The sequence below is a fragment of the Lissotriton vulgaris genome, chromosome 2_1 (genome assembly GCF_964263255.1).
Source record: "Lissotriton vulgaris chromosome 2_1, aLisVul1.2, whole genome shotgun sequence".
Taxonomy (NCBI): Eukaryota; Metazoa; Chordata; class Amphibia; order Caudata; family Salamandridae; genus Lissotriton; species Lissotriton vulgaris.
In genome coordinates this window covers 2,067,578,718-2,067,592,062 of record NC_141687.1, presented here as the reverse complement: position 1 = coordinate 2,067,592,062, position 13,345 = coordinate 2,067,578,718, and the positions used below count along the sequence as shown (strand labels likewise).

Sequence of the window (13,345 nt, the reverse complement as noted above, 5' to 3'; positions counted from 1 at the left end):
TCTGAGTCCAGGCATACGTAACTCCATTTCCTTACATTGTGCAATGCTTATAAGATGTTACAAGCAACCTCCCATTCTATTCTATGGGACAGATAGCCTTGCAGTGGTGAAAAACAAAATACACTGTAACTCACCACCAGGACATGCCACACACACCAGTACATGTCCTACCTTTAACATACACAGCACCCTGCCATAGGGGTACTTTTATAGGGCTACTTCTGTGGGTGGCACAATCAGTGCTTTGGGCCCACTAGTAGAATTTGGTTTACAGTAACCCTGGGCGGAGTTGGCGGAGTGGGGCTTCGCGGAGCTACGCGAAGTGGGCGAGAAACTACGCCCACCTCCGCACTCCGCGTAGCCCCACTCCGCAAACACCACTGGCCGCCAGCCCCGCCACCCGCCTCCCTCCCGCCCTCCCTAAGTACTTTAAATTAAAGGAATCAATTAATTTAAAACGCACTTACCTTGCCCGCCGCTGCCCGCCGCGTCCCCGGGGCTCGCTATCTTCCGTCTTTTTTACTAATGCGCATGCGCGGGCGGCTGCGCATGCGCATTTCTCACGAGAAAATGCGCATGCGCGGCCGCCCGCGCATGCGCATTAGTAAAGAAGACGGAAGACGGAAGATAGCGAGCCCCGGGGACGCGGCGGGCAGCGGCGGGCAAGGTAAGTGCGTTTTAAATTAATTGATTCCTTTAATTTAAAGTATTTAGGGAGGGCGGGAGGGAGGCGGGTGGCGGCCAGCTACGCTCCGTCTGTGGAGCGTGCGTAGTGCCGCCTGGCTACGCCCGCTCCGCAAAATGCGGAGTAGGCGGCACTACGCACACTCCGTGCACGGAGCGTAGCTGGCCGCCCACCCCTAGTTTACAGGCCCTAGCACTCTCAGTGCACTGTACTAGGGATGTTCTAGTAGATCAAATATGGCAATGATGGAAACACCAATCCATACCACAATCTACAACAGGGGAACTTGCACTTTAACACTGAACAGCAGTGAGAAAGTGCGCAGAGACATAAAACCATTAAAAACAGAGTCAAAACCGGGTGGTCAGAAAGCAAAAAGCCAGGGGAAACACGACGAAAGATGCCAGGTCTAACAACTACTGATATGTCTATGCCCTCCCATAGGGTAACATTGGAGCTGATAATCACAAATGACTGTAAGGGTTAAGACCAGGTATGCACCAGGGTATATTCCAGAAAAGTTTTTGAATAAACAATTTTTGTATCTGTTATAGCACTCTTCTTCCTGTGGTTCACCGTCCAAGCCACAAAGTTATCCGTAATTATAAATAAAAAGGGAAGGAGTGCCACATTCAGGAAAAAAGGTTTTTCAGTCCAATACTGTAGTCCATCAATTCTTTATTATGAGCTTGTTCCAAAATCCAAGATTGTCCCACATAGAAAGATATATATACTCCAGTGTAAAATATTCAAAACAAATATTCAATATCTCAATATCTCAATGTTCATGAGGTGATAATCATATTGACACATCCTATGCGTTTCGTCCTACTTGGACATCATCAGGGCTTCATTATCATATGATCCGAAATAAATGTACGAATTGATCATGAACAAATACGAAGTTCAGTCATTCACACCATTGAGTAACTCCATTCGGTTCCCAATGGCGTAGTTTGGCTCAAAAATGCTTCTAATATTTATTCAAATTTTCGGCTCAGCGGATATTAATTTAAGCAGCCAAATCCAATGCCCAAAGGTATTGCTTAACTCCGAAAGGTACCGGTATTTGTTTTGGTAGCCATTCACTCGATAATCTTATTTATGTCACAAAGTATATAATTCATCATCCTGCTCCAGCGACATGCCCGATCTTGATAAATTCGAAGTATGTTTGTTGTCTCAGGACTCACAACTTAATTATCATCTTTTAGTGAAGTTGGTTTTTAAATTGCAAGTCTGAAAATGTCTGTAGGGAGTCTGGAGCCAGGGCAGAGAAGGGCAGGGTCTTGTGTGCTACAAAGATCTTTATTTGAAGTCTTCCTACTTTGAGGGGTAAAAATAGGCATAACTACTGGACCTCTGACACAATGAACTGAGTTTCCATTTGAGACCTGAGGAAATTCTGTCAGGAAGAGGAGCTATATTGAAGGAGTGACTGCCACTTTGTTAACTGCTCTGCTTTGTTGGCCTGCTGCCTACTGCTTGATGTGCTGTCGGAGGGACAGCCACATTGCAACTTGCCCTACTATTTTGGCCTGCTACCTGCTGTCTTTTGCCTGACATTTAGAAGGACTGTGTCTACTCTCTGTATCCCCTACAAAGACAACTTAAGAAACTCTGAGGGCTTGTTGGCTTTCCCCCTGCTCAAGAAGTCTCAGGGCCATCAAATACTTTGCTCGTACGAACACTCCTGCTGGACCCGGATCTAGAGCGCGCTCTCCTGCTGGGATCACACAAACCAGTCCAGGGCATGAAACCACAGTTCCTGCAGCTGTTTGCCTGTAAGCTGACAGAGATCGCAGTGGAAATCCTTGCGTCTGCCTGCCTTGCTGCAGCACTGCTCAACAACAGCCCAGTGTGACTCGGCATACATCATTGGCTACCCTGAGGTGAAGGGGCATCCCCAGTGTGGGACTGATCAATGTAAACTGCTGCGTCTGCCCACTTCCTCCAGTCTGCCGAAGTTACCGTGACTGCAGCACCACGCATGGGCGACTCAGCGTGGCTCGCCGCAACACTGCAGCCTGCCCGAAGGAGGAGATCCTGAAACACGAGCTCTGTTCAAGAGGTCTTTGACCTTGCAGCTTCCCCCCAGAAAGGTACTGTGTGTATTGAGACCCCTGAGGTCTCCGTAGCCCACCTGCCCTTTGTCACGGGGCCTGGATTTGCCTGAATTCCACTGGTCTCAATGGACATGCAGTTGCCTTACTGTTGCCCAGACTGTTGAAGCAATGTATTTGTTCAAATACACTGAGAAACCCTATCTGTAGATCCTCTGCTTAAATTGCACCCATGGACCCAGTGTTACTGTAAATTACCTACTAGGAGAGCGTGTGTTTTCAACACTGTATATGCTTTCCTAACTTTGAGCAATCATAACTTTTGAACAATTGATTGGATTGTTGTCCTTTTGTTTGAAAGAGTAAAAGAGATCCTAATTTTCTACAACAGTGTGGAGTCTTTTTGTGGTGTTTTCACTCAGTTAGTGTGTGTGTGTGTGTGTGCACAAATACTTTGCACATTCCCTCTTTAGTTTAGACTGACTCTCTGTGCCAAGCTACCAGAGTGTGAGTACAGGTAAACCTTTTGTCAGTGTAGTCAAGTACCCTGTCTAGGATTGTGGTTCTGGACATGGTGCATATCTCTAGCAACCAGAAACACAATTTATAATATTTAACATATTCTTTGATTGTTAAAGGAGCATCACTGCGTTCACAGTTTAAGAAAGCAAGCAACAGCAAAACCAAAAGGTCTGTTTCTTTTAGTGTTGTATGTCAGAACGACGACGACAAAAATATTGTTGGGGAAAAATATTGCGGCCTAAATGCTGAGAACCAAAATATCATGAAGATAAGAGCATGTAGGAAAGTATACACGTACTATTCTTAACTGATCATCTATGCATCTATCAAGGTTAATAGATGCTTAGTTAAGTATAGTAAATCTATGTTTACCTGTAGATCCTTACTTCATGATAGTTTGCTTCTTGATGTTTTGGCCTCAGTATTTGTCCCACATTACTTTGCCCTCGATATTCTGGTGGGATACCTTTTATAAGTAATAGTTTATCTGATTTGGGCCTAAATGTCCTCGAATGAGAATCCAAAAGATAGCAGCAGCTAGGCCGCTTATTATGGAAACTGTGAGAAGGACCACTTTCCTGAACAGACTAGATTAGCTGAGTTAAGAAGTACCCTCCAAGAAGAATGTGTTGAAAAGAAATTAGAAGGTGAAGTTTATTTTAAAAGCATTGAACTGAAAAGACATACAGAGCAAACTATTCCATAGTAGATACTTTTGACAAATCGCCAGTACTGTTGTTGCATATTTAAGAAAGCCTATGTATATGTGTCGGACTTTACTTTGTGATCCAAAACGATGTGATTATAACAAATGTTATCATGATAGCAAAGTAAAATAATTGAACATGGAAGAGCGATTAGTGATTAGCAGCAGTAGCGTAGCAAGGTCAGGTGGTACCTGGTGCTGAAAGTTTCTTGTCACCCCGGCTTGACAAAATGTCAAAAATATGTGTTTAAACACCCCCTCAGTGACGATACCCGTGGCGGCCCGTATCCACCGCTCCCCCATTCCTATGCCACTGACTAGCAGATCATCCAAAACACAAGCATTTTCTAAGCAAAAATCACATGAAAACCTATCAAAGAGGGATGACCCAGAGCACATGTTCTCTCTGCACTGCCTATTGTGCTCTTTTGTACAATTATTGCCATGAGATAGCTGATATTTCTAAAGCCAATTCTAAAAAGACAAGTAAAAGTCTGCAAACACAAATGCAAATGAGAAGCTGAATCAATCACATATCACTTTTCCTGTGTGCATAGACTTGGGCAATGAAGAACGCAGTATTTTTGTACAAGGCAAACTCTGCTAAATAAATGATGCAAGTGTGTAAAAAAAGGTGTGAAATTCGACCCATTTAGGCAAACTCAGGGGCCTATTAGATCCTCGAATGTCACAAACTCAGGAATTGCAGAGCTCCTATCCCAGCAGCATTGTTCCACAGACATTACTGGCGCCCTTACTAAAGAAAAGACACTCACTTGGGAAAAATGAACACACAATTGTTCATTTGTCCTCCAGCCCTGGTGAAAATCGGCGCTGTTGCCTGTGGGTGGACAGGAAGGGATAGAAGGCCCAATTTAGACACAAACATTCACCTGAGAGCTTTCTCGTGGGGAGGTGTTTAGCGGCATTTGCAGGTAGCAGCCGTCAGCATGGTTTCAGCACAAAACAACAGCCTCAGTCAGTGGTCGAAGTGGGGAATAAAAAGTAGGGGAACTGTGGGTGGAGAATCAGGGGGCGGGAATAACCGAAGATTGGATCAGTGGGCGGAGTCAGGGGTGTGGCTAGAAATCGCAAAACATACCAATTTTTTGTACGTTTAGCATTTCACTGACCAGTTACAGCTCATAACGTTATTTAATTCAAACAATGGATCAACATGTTTATTTGAGGTTTAATTCAGGAAAAAGCAAATACTCATAGGGTATACAGGGTTATGTAAAGCGTGCGAAATATAAGCAGGAACAATGGCATGGGCGCAAATTCAGGATGGTGAGTGTAAAAATTCAGGACAAGGGGTCAAAATTCAGGACAAAAATTGAGGACAGGAGGTCAAGATTCAGGACAAAAATTCGGGGCAACAGGTATGATTTGTAGACACATCAGTGGATGTCATGCAATAGTATATAAATAAATAGGCAAGGAATATAAGTACAAGTCATTTCCCCTGCCCCGTCTCCACTCCTGCCCGTTCACCGCTCCTGCCCATTCACGGCTCCTGCCCGCTCACTGCTTGTTGGACAGGCCACATGAAGGGCTCGCTCCCTCCCCGCACGACAGGTCCCGGACATCGGCTATCCAGGTGCTACTCACAGAAGCGACTCACAAACTGTCCCCTACGGGACCCCTGCTCCCGGACATCTCTGTATTACCGGCCCGGGCCCCCACCAGCACCATTGCCCAGCCCGGCCGCCATCTTAGACACTGCACCACGAGGCCGCGTGGCCTCAGCTCGACCCCAACCCTGGGCCTGGCCAGGCCCCGACAGCCCGGCACCACCATCCAGCCAGGAGGTGAACGGACCACTTGGCAGGTCAATGGGAGAAAGAAGTGTCGATGGCTCTCCCCCACCAGGTGCCGATCGCCCCAGCCTCCCCGGGCGCTGGCTCCACCCCCCTGCTGGGTGTCTGGACTCCCTCATCCCGGACCTCCCGACCTCCAAGTGCGAGGGTCCGGACATCAAAGGGCGCCAGACCTATAACTGGGGCAGCTCCAGAGCAGGAAGGCAGTTGTATCCTGGAGTCGAGAGACACCGAGAAGAACTCATCCTTGACGGACTACTGGCGCTGCCGTAGCCCTTCCTTGTGAACTGTCGTCCTGCCGCTGGCGCTGCCGCGGCCCTCTGCAATCTACCGTCTTCCTTGGGACCGGCTGGCGCTGGCGCGATCCGTTGTAACTACCATCGTCGTTGGGACCCGCTGGCGCTGCCGCGATCCGTTGTAACTACCACCTTCGCCGGGACCTGCTGGCGCTGCCGCGGCCCGTTGCCACCTTCGACCACTCCGGGATCTGCTGGCGCTGCCGCAACCCGTCCTTCAAGAACGCCGAGCTCGAGGATTGAGAGCTATCCACCATCTCATTGTACCTACCAGATTGGTAATAAGACTGTCCCGCTACCCCTTTCCTATCCAAGAGACTAGAATCGAGGGGACCCCTGAGTCCAGACCTCCTTGTACCATCCTACCGTACTTCAAGCTTACTTATAAAAGCGTTAAATCTTATCCTTGTGTGGTGCCTATTCTGTGGGGGGGAAGTTACTTGTCTGTACGATCGCTGGAGACGGCTCTCCCCGGAGACCTCTCCCCTTGTCCTCGGCCGACCCTCCCGGTCCCGTCTAACACTGCTCCTACCCATTCACCACTCCTGCTCATGCCGAATCACTGCTCCTGACTAATCACTGCTCCCACCCAGTCACTTCTCCTGCCTCATCACTTCTCCTGCCCCGTCACTTCTCCTGCCCGTTCACCGCTCCTGCCCATTCACCGCTCCTGTCCTTTTACCGCTCCCACATGGTTACCGCTCCTACTCATGCCTAATCACCACTCCTGCCCTTTCACTTCTCCTGCCCCATCACCTCTCCTGCCCCATTACCTCTCCTGCCCGGTCACTTCTCCTGCCCTGTCACCACTCCTGCCCGGTCACCACTCCTGCCCTGTCACCTCTCCTGCTCTGTCACCTCTCCTTTCCTGTTGCTTCTCCTGCCCCATCACTGCTCCTGTCCCTTCACTGCTCCTGCCCTATCACCGCTCCTGCCCAGTCACAGCTCCTGCCCATTCACTGCTCCTGCCATTCACTGCTCCTGCCCGGTCATCACTCCTGCCGGCTCTCTACTCCTGCCCGGTCACCACTCCAGCCCGGTCACCTCTCCTGCCCTGTCACTTCTCCTTTCCTGTTGCCTCTCCTGCCTGGTCACCTCTCCTGCCCGGTCACCTCTCCTGCCCAGTCACCTCTCCTTTCTTGTTGCCTCTCCTTGTCACTGCTCCTGCCCCATCACTGCTCCTGCCCCGTCACCGCTCCTGTTCGTTCACTACTCCTCCCCCGTCACTCCTCCTGTCCAGTCAGCACTCCTGCATGATCACCGCTCCTGCCCCATTCACCGCTCCTGCCCGATCACCGCCCATGCCCCGTTCACCGCTACTACCCATTCACTTCTCCCGCCCCATCACTGCTCTTGTCCCATCATTGCTCCTGCCCAGTCACTTTTCCTGCCCCGTCACCACTCCTGCCCCGTCACCGCTCCTGCCCGTTCACTGCTCCTGCTGTTCACTGCTCCTGTCCGGTCAGCACACCTACGTGATCAACACTCCTGCCCCATCACTTTTCCTGTCCCATCACTTCTCCTGCCCCATCACTTCTCCTGTCTCATCACTTCTCCTGTCCCATCACTTCTCCTGCCCCGTTCACTGCTCCTATCCGTTCACTGCCCCTATCCGTTCACTGCCCCTATCCATTCACTGCTCCTGTCTGTACACTGTCCGTACACCGCTCCTGCCCAGTTACCGCTCCTGTACATGCCTAATGTTTCCGCTCCTGCCCCGTCACTTCTCCTGCCCCATCACTTCTCCTGCCCGTCACCTCTCCTTTCCTTTCGCTTCTCCTGTCCCGTCACTGCTCCTGACCCGTCAACTCTCCTCCCGGTCACTTTTCCTGCCACATCACCTCTCCTGCCCCGTCCCCTCTCCTGCCCTGTTACCTCTCCTACCCCGTCACCTCTCTATCCCTCTTGCCTCTCCTTCCCTGTCACTTCTACCTGCCCCTTCACTTTGCCTTCCCTGTCACTTCTCCTGCCCCGTCACTTCTCCTGCCCATTACTTCTCCTGCCCGATCACCTTTCCCGCCCCATCACCTCTCCTTTCCTGTCTCCTCTTCTGTCCCTTCATTGCTCTTGCCCAGTTGACACTGTATAACATTGACAAATTTCACATGGTGGCAAGTTCCCCATAGTACTCTGTCTGGGGAAAGCTCCTCTGTAATCACTAACATGATAAGCTAAAGGCAGAAGGCGGTGCATTGTCATCGAAAGGGGATAATCAGCCTCAATTGGAATGACAATGGGCCTGCCATCAGTCTGTGAGAGCTCAGGGAGGGGCTGCTGCAGCCTCTGGAGTTCAACAGAGAAGTGCGAGCCGCCCCTGAAAGTTATCGTTTTTAAGTGGAACTATTCTTTTTTTGAAAGAAAGAAGTAGGGGAACGGAATGAAATAATTTTTTTAAGTAGGGGCACGCCGTGCCCTTCCGATCCCGCCCACTTCTACCACTGGCCTCTGTTAGCCGAACGGAATGGCTGCACTGTACCTCCAAACCACTCGCGGACGGCATTACTCGCAGGTAGGGTAATTGTGTGGGCACACTTGGGGAGGAAGTCACTGGGGGATAATTTGAAATAAATGTGAAAAAATGTAACTTACCTTCATGGTCCGGTCCCACGTCGTCCTGCGTCCTCTCCTTCACACAGGAAGCAGGCAGCTTCCCTCCCCTCCCCTAAGCCAATAACAACGCTCCAATGGCAGCATTGTGATTGGCTTGGGCGCCGACTGCACAGGCGTCTATGGGGAGGCCATTTACTCCATGTAGGCTGGAGAAAAGGGCAGAGTGCGTATTACTGGTTTGGTCGGCCCTGGGACCGACCAAACAGTCAGCGCCAACAACAGTAGACAAGCCACTCCTCCCCTATCCTGGAGCAGGACCACCCTCCTGCCAGCCCCCAACCAAATCATTCTGCTTTCTCACAGTGCGAGAAGCAGAAACATAGAATGGTATTTATAATACCTTCTTATTTTTATGCTTCTCGCACTGCGGGAAAGCAGTGGGGGGACACTCCGCCCACATGGAGGAGCCATCCCTGCTCCAAACTGAGAAAGCTTCAAAGACGAGTTGCGCCAGAAAGCGGCATTCTTCCTTGCACCTTAGTGCACTGGACAGTTTACACTTTAGGGCGAGCCAACAAATTAACAGGAAGAGTGATTCAACAGCCGAGCCATGGATCTACATTGGCTTTAAGAGCCTGTGCATGAGGCGATACCTGAAAATATCCAAGTAAATCTTACAGCAAAAAAAAATTATTACTATGAACAAAATCAAAATTACAAAAACTGTATTTGTTTAACATGCAGACCCATTTAACCTTAGTGCATCAGATTATAGCTGTGCATTGAGAGGTAATTCTAGAAAGTGATTATTTTAAACATGAATTATATATACTCTCTCAACTCCCACCCACTCACCCAGCCCCAAGACCGGTCATAAATCAGCAAGTAGACAAGAAGGCAAGTCACTTCTCAAGTGCACCCTACATGTGGCCTATATTCTTATTGCACATGGAGCAGCATTCCATTTTATTTGATCAAACACAAGAGGGTTTTGAATATTGCTTATTCTGAGGTCATGTATTAAAAAGTGAACATTTGTGATAACGAAAACAATTCTTAGCACGTGAGGTTACAGTGTGTTGGCAGGCAGAAACATCATGAAAGGTCGGCTCGGTTTTTGCTCGATGGTCAAGACGACCTCGAGCTGGACCAAGGCCAGTCGGCTTTTAGCGGCAGGCTTTCGAGAGGGAGAGGAGACACTTTACTCAACCCCATTTGCTAGGTATGGGGAACTAAGGGCATACACCAAGCACTTCTCCCGCCGCCATTCCTTTATTCACACCTAGATCGTATCGAACTCGTGGTCAGATCCTAACCTCATCCTGGCACTTTACTCATCCACTGTGACTGTGCGAGACATCTGCCCCTGTGAAAAAAGCCCCCGAGAACAGCTGTGTCCACCAAGGACAGGAGTTGGTAGCAGAGTAAGGGCTGCGATGTTCATAACTTTGCCTACCCCTACTTTAAGAGAGTCTGATAGGACTTTGAAATCAGCAATTTCAAAATGCAGACGTCAGGACCTGCCTTCCTAATAGGGCCATGGAAGGGCGGTATGGGATGGGCAGGCGTCTCCCCGAGGCCGTCAGAGAAGGCAGCCTCAAGAGCAGTGCCAGCGCCGGACAACCAGCTGTGCCCGTGCCCGCTGCAGACTGCAGCCGGGTCACCAGATTTTTCTCGAGAGACAGAATGCACTCACAACAACAAAGTGTAATCCCGGCTCATCTTGTTACTGTGCAATTTCTTATTACAGTGCAGTTTACCCCCTTCTCGTCTGTCAATGACGTTCTGATGTCTCTGCGCAAATCCCAGGCAGGGACATCTTAAGGATGGGGGCCCAGGGCCTTACGTTTTTTGGGGGCCCCTGTATGCAACCGTTTAGAATTTATGATCTTTCATTCCCGCTTTGTCCAGGTCACTGACAGTGCACAGGCACACTGGTCCAAATTCTAAATGTGTTTACATCTAATATTCAGGGATAGTTGTGTGGGTTTTCATTAATGTAACACAGCAGCAGCTCACTAATATTACTGCAGATAATCTCTGTGTCACTCTTCTATTTCTCCCATGCGAGGTCCTGTTTTGGCTGAAATATACATTTATTGTATTACGGATTTTGTATGAAACATAAACACAACATGTTTTGCAAAATGTTTGTGATAGACTCTCAGACATTACCCACATAAAAAAAATAAAGAAAAAAACGGTAGTTAAAACAAGCTGTTCAAGAATTATTCAAGGTCATCAGGGCAAGACTTTTCAGAACAGAGCTGGCTCTATCAGGGGGCCCCTGAAAGGCGGGGGCCCTGGGCCAGAGTCCCCGCTCCCCATGCCTTAAAACGTCTTTGGTGACAGTTAACATCTTCCTCCAGATGGACTGACCACCATAAAGCCAGCTTGAACCCATCCTCGGAGGTGCCAGGCACAGAAGCTACATACACCGGACTACCAGAATCCTGTCTTGCCAGTGCCCACACTAGGCTACTAAGGGGCCATTCGGTGAGCAGATTTGCCTCCTCCATCCATCCATCTCTGGCTTCAGAAGCACGGTGTAAGCCAGTGAAAACTTACATAGAAATGCTTTCACTACCCAAACTTTCAAAAATTCAAACGTCCAGTCTCTAGCAATCCATCTCGCCACCATGCATCAATTAAGACACCCGTTGCACCAGGTCCCTGTGATCAATGTCCTGAACTCAATCCAGCAATTACTCTTTCTAGCATCGTATTCAGACGCATGTTGCTTAACAGCAGTAGATGTCAGTCTGTCTGTATACCTACCTAAACCCACCTACCTACCTATCTATCCATCCCTCCATCTACCTACCTTTCTAAATCAATCAATCTATCTATCTATCTGTCTGTCTGTCTGCCTGTCTGTCTGTCTGTCTATCTAGACAATCGATGATCTAAGCAAGATGTCAACATGCAAGAAGTTAAAATAAGTAACCTCACATCAACAGAAATGAGAATTGTTACCCTAGCATTGAGAAGTAGTCCTTCCTCTTGAAAACTCGAAATGGCTGTCTGGCCACGGCCGCCACAGCCATCTTGGATTCTCTCCTCAGCCCCACATGGACGTAGCCTTGCCTCACATGCTTCAGCTAGGTTCGTCTGCTGAACCTTAGTGTGAAGCTGTTGCTAGCTGGAATCCTGGAACAAACAGGTTTTTCAGTTCTCTCTTTTAAGCTCAGCTTTCTTGAACAAACTCACAGCTGGAAAAGCTGAAAGGGTGTTTTGCTTAAATGTTGGTGGCAAGACTCCCAGATCTCCCTTTGTGTACTGCTCCTGCCAGAACCTGCACGAGAAAACGTCCCAGTAGGTAGTTTTGGCAGGACATGATGAATCCCCTGCAAGGTCGCGGTGAATTGTCCCAGGCTCGTGGTGTGCTCTTGCTCCCAGTGAAGTATAACAATATACACTGCGGAACAGGCTGTGCTTTAAGTTCTACAGTCAATACGAACCTGAACAGGGCAGGAAAGGAAGAGACCTGGCTTTTAGCGGCAGGCTTTGGGGAAGAAGAGGAGACACTTTACTCAAACTCCTTGGCTAGGTCAGGGGTACTAAGGACATACACCAAGCTCCAATCCCACCATCAGCCCTTTATTCACTCCTAGATCGTATCTAACTCTTGGTGAGATCCTAGCCTCATTTTGGCTGTGTACTCATCCACTGTGAGAGACATATTCCCCTGTTTAACAAGCATTTGCAATGCAATATGTCTTGCATTTGCGAAAGAGAGAGCTATTGGCATTGTAAATAACAATGCCTTTTATTTGTTGTGTTGGTTTTCAAAACAGTAAAATAAAGGGTATTGTCATTTACGATGCCAATAGCTTAAACTATCGCAAATGCAAGACCTATTGCATTGCAAATGCTTGTCCTCACCTGAATACTGGTCATGAGTACTTTGCTGCTGGAGTTTTCCACAAGTAATTGAGTAAAGGGAAAGTAATACATTTCAAAAGATAATACTAGTGGTGCCAGGCTGTGTCAGAGCAGCCACGTAACAAAAGCACGCCTGAATGTATTTCTTTTATGCATGGCTCCTTACTAGATGCTAATATTTCTGTTCCAGAAAGGCAAGAGGCATTGATCTGAAGTGGTCACACTGTGTGCGACGGTCACATTCAGTTTATCTGGCGCTCTGCTGGCTCAGTCATCCTATCTCACCCTACAGTTGGCTCTCTGTTGAGACTAGCGCTGGGAATCCTATTGCTTGGCCCTATTTGCAGGGTCATCCCAGAACTTTTTGCCTTCCTCCTCTATTTTTTCTGACCTGGTATTGGCTGTTTTATAACTCTGGGCACTTTACCACTGCTGATCAGTGCTAAAGTGCATGTGCTCTCCCTATTGTATATTGATGTATGGATTAGTGACTCCATCATTGGCCTATTTGATTTAATGTCAGCCCTAGTACAGTGCACTGCATATGCCTAGGGCTTGTAAACCAAATGCTGTTGGTGGGCTTGCAGGACTGGTTGTACTGCCTGCCTGTAAAAGTGTGTCTCAGGTCTTCCATTGCAGAGCCTGTGTGCGGTCTGGTACTGCTATGCTGACTGAGCATATGCACCCACTTTCCAGTACCTAAACCTTCCCTTTTCTTCATGCCAGACACCCCTTTGGTAGGCCTAAGGGCAGGGTGCATTGTAAGTATAAGGTAGGCCATGTCCTGGTGTGTGTGGCATGTCCTAATAGGGAATTAC

The 13,345-nt window shown here is 48.6% G+C and overlaps 1 protein-coding gene across 1 annotated transcript in view; it reads right to left on the bottom strand.

Annotated features, from left to right (window-relative positions):
* TIPE3 (TNF alpha induced protein 8 like 3) overlaps positions 1 to 11,842 on the bottom strand; it is a 424,743-nt gene extending 412,901 nt beyond the window's left edge. Inside the window, exon 1 of the mRNA XM_086959012.1 lies at positions 11,619 to 11,842. The gene's annotated coding sequence lies outside the window, so the exon portion shown is untranslated. The remainder of the gene's footprint in view (positions 1 to 11,618) is intronic.
* Between the last annotated feature and the right edge of the window lie 1,503 nt (positions 11,843 to 13,345).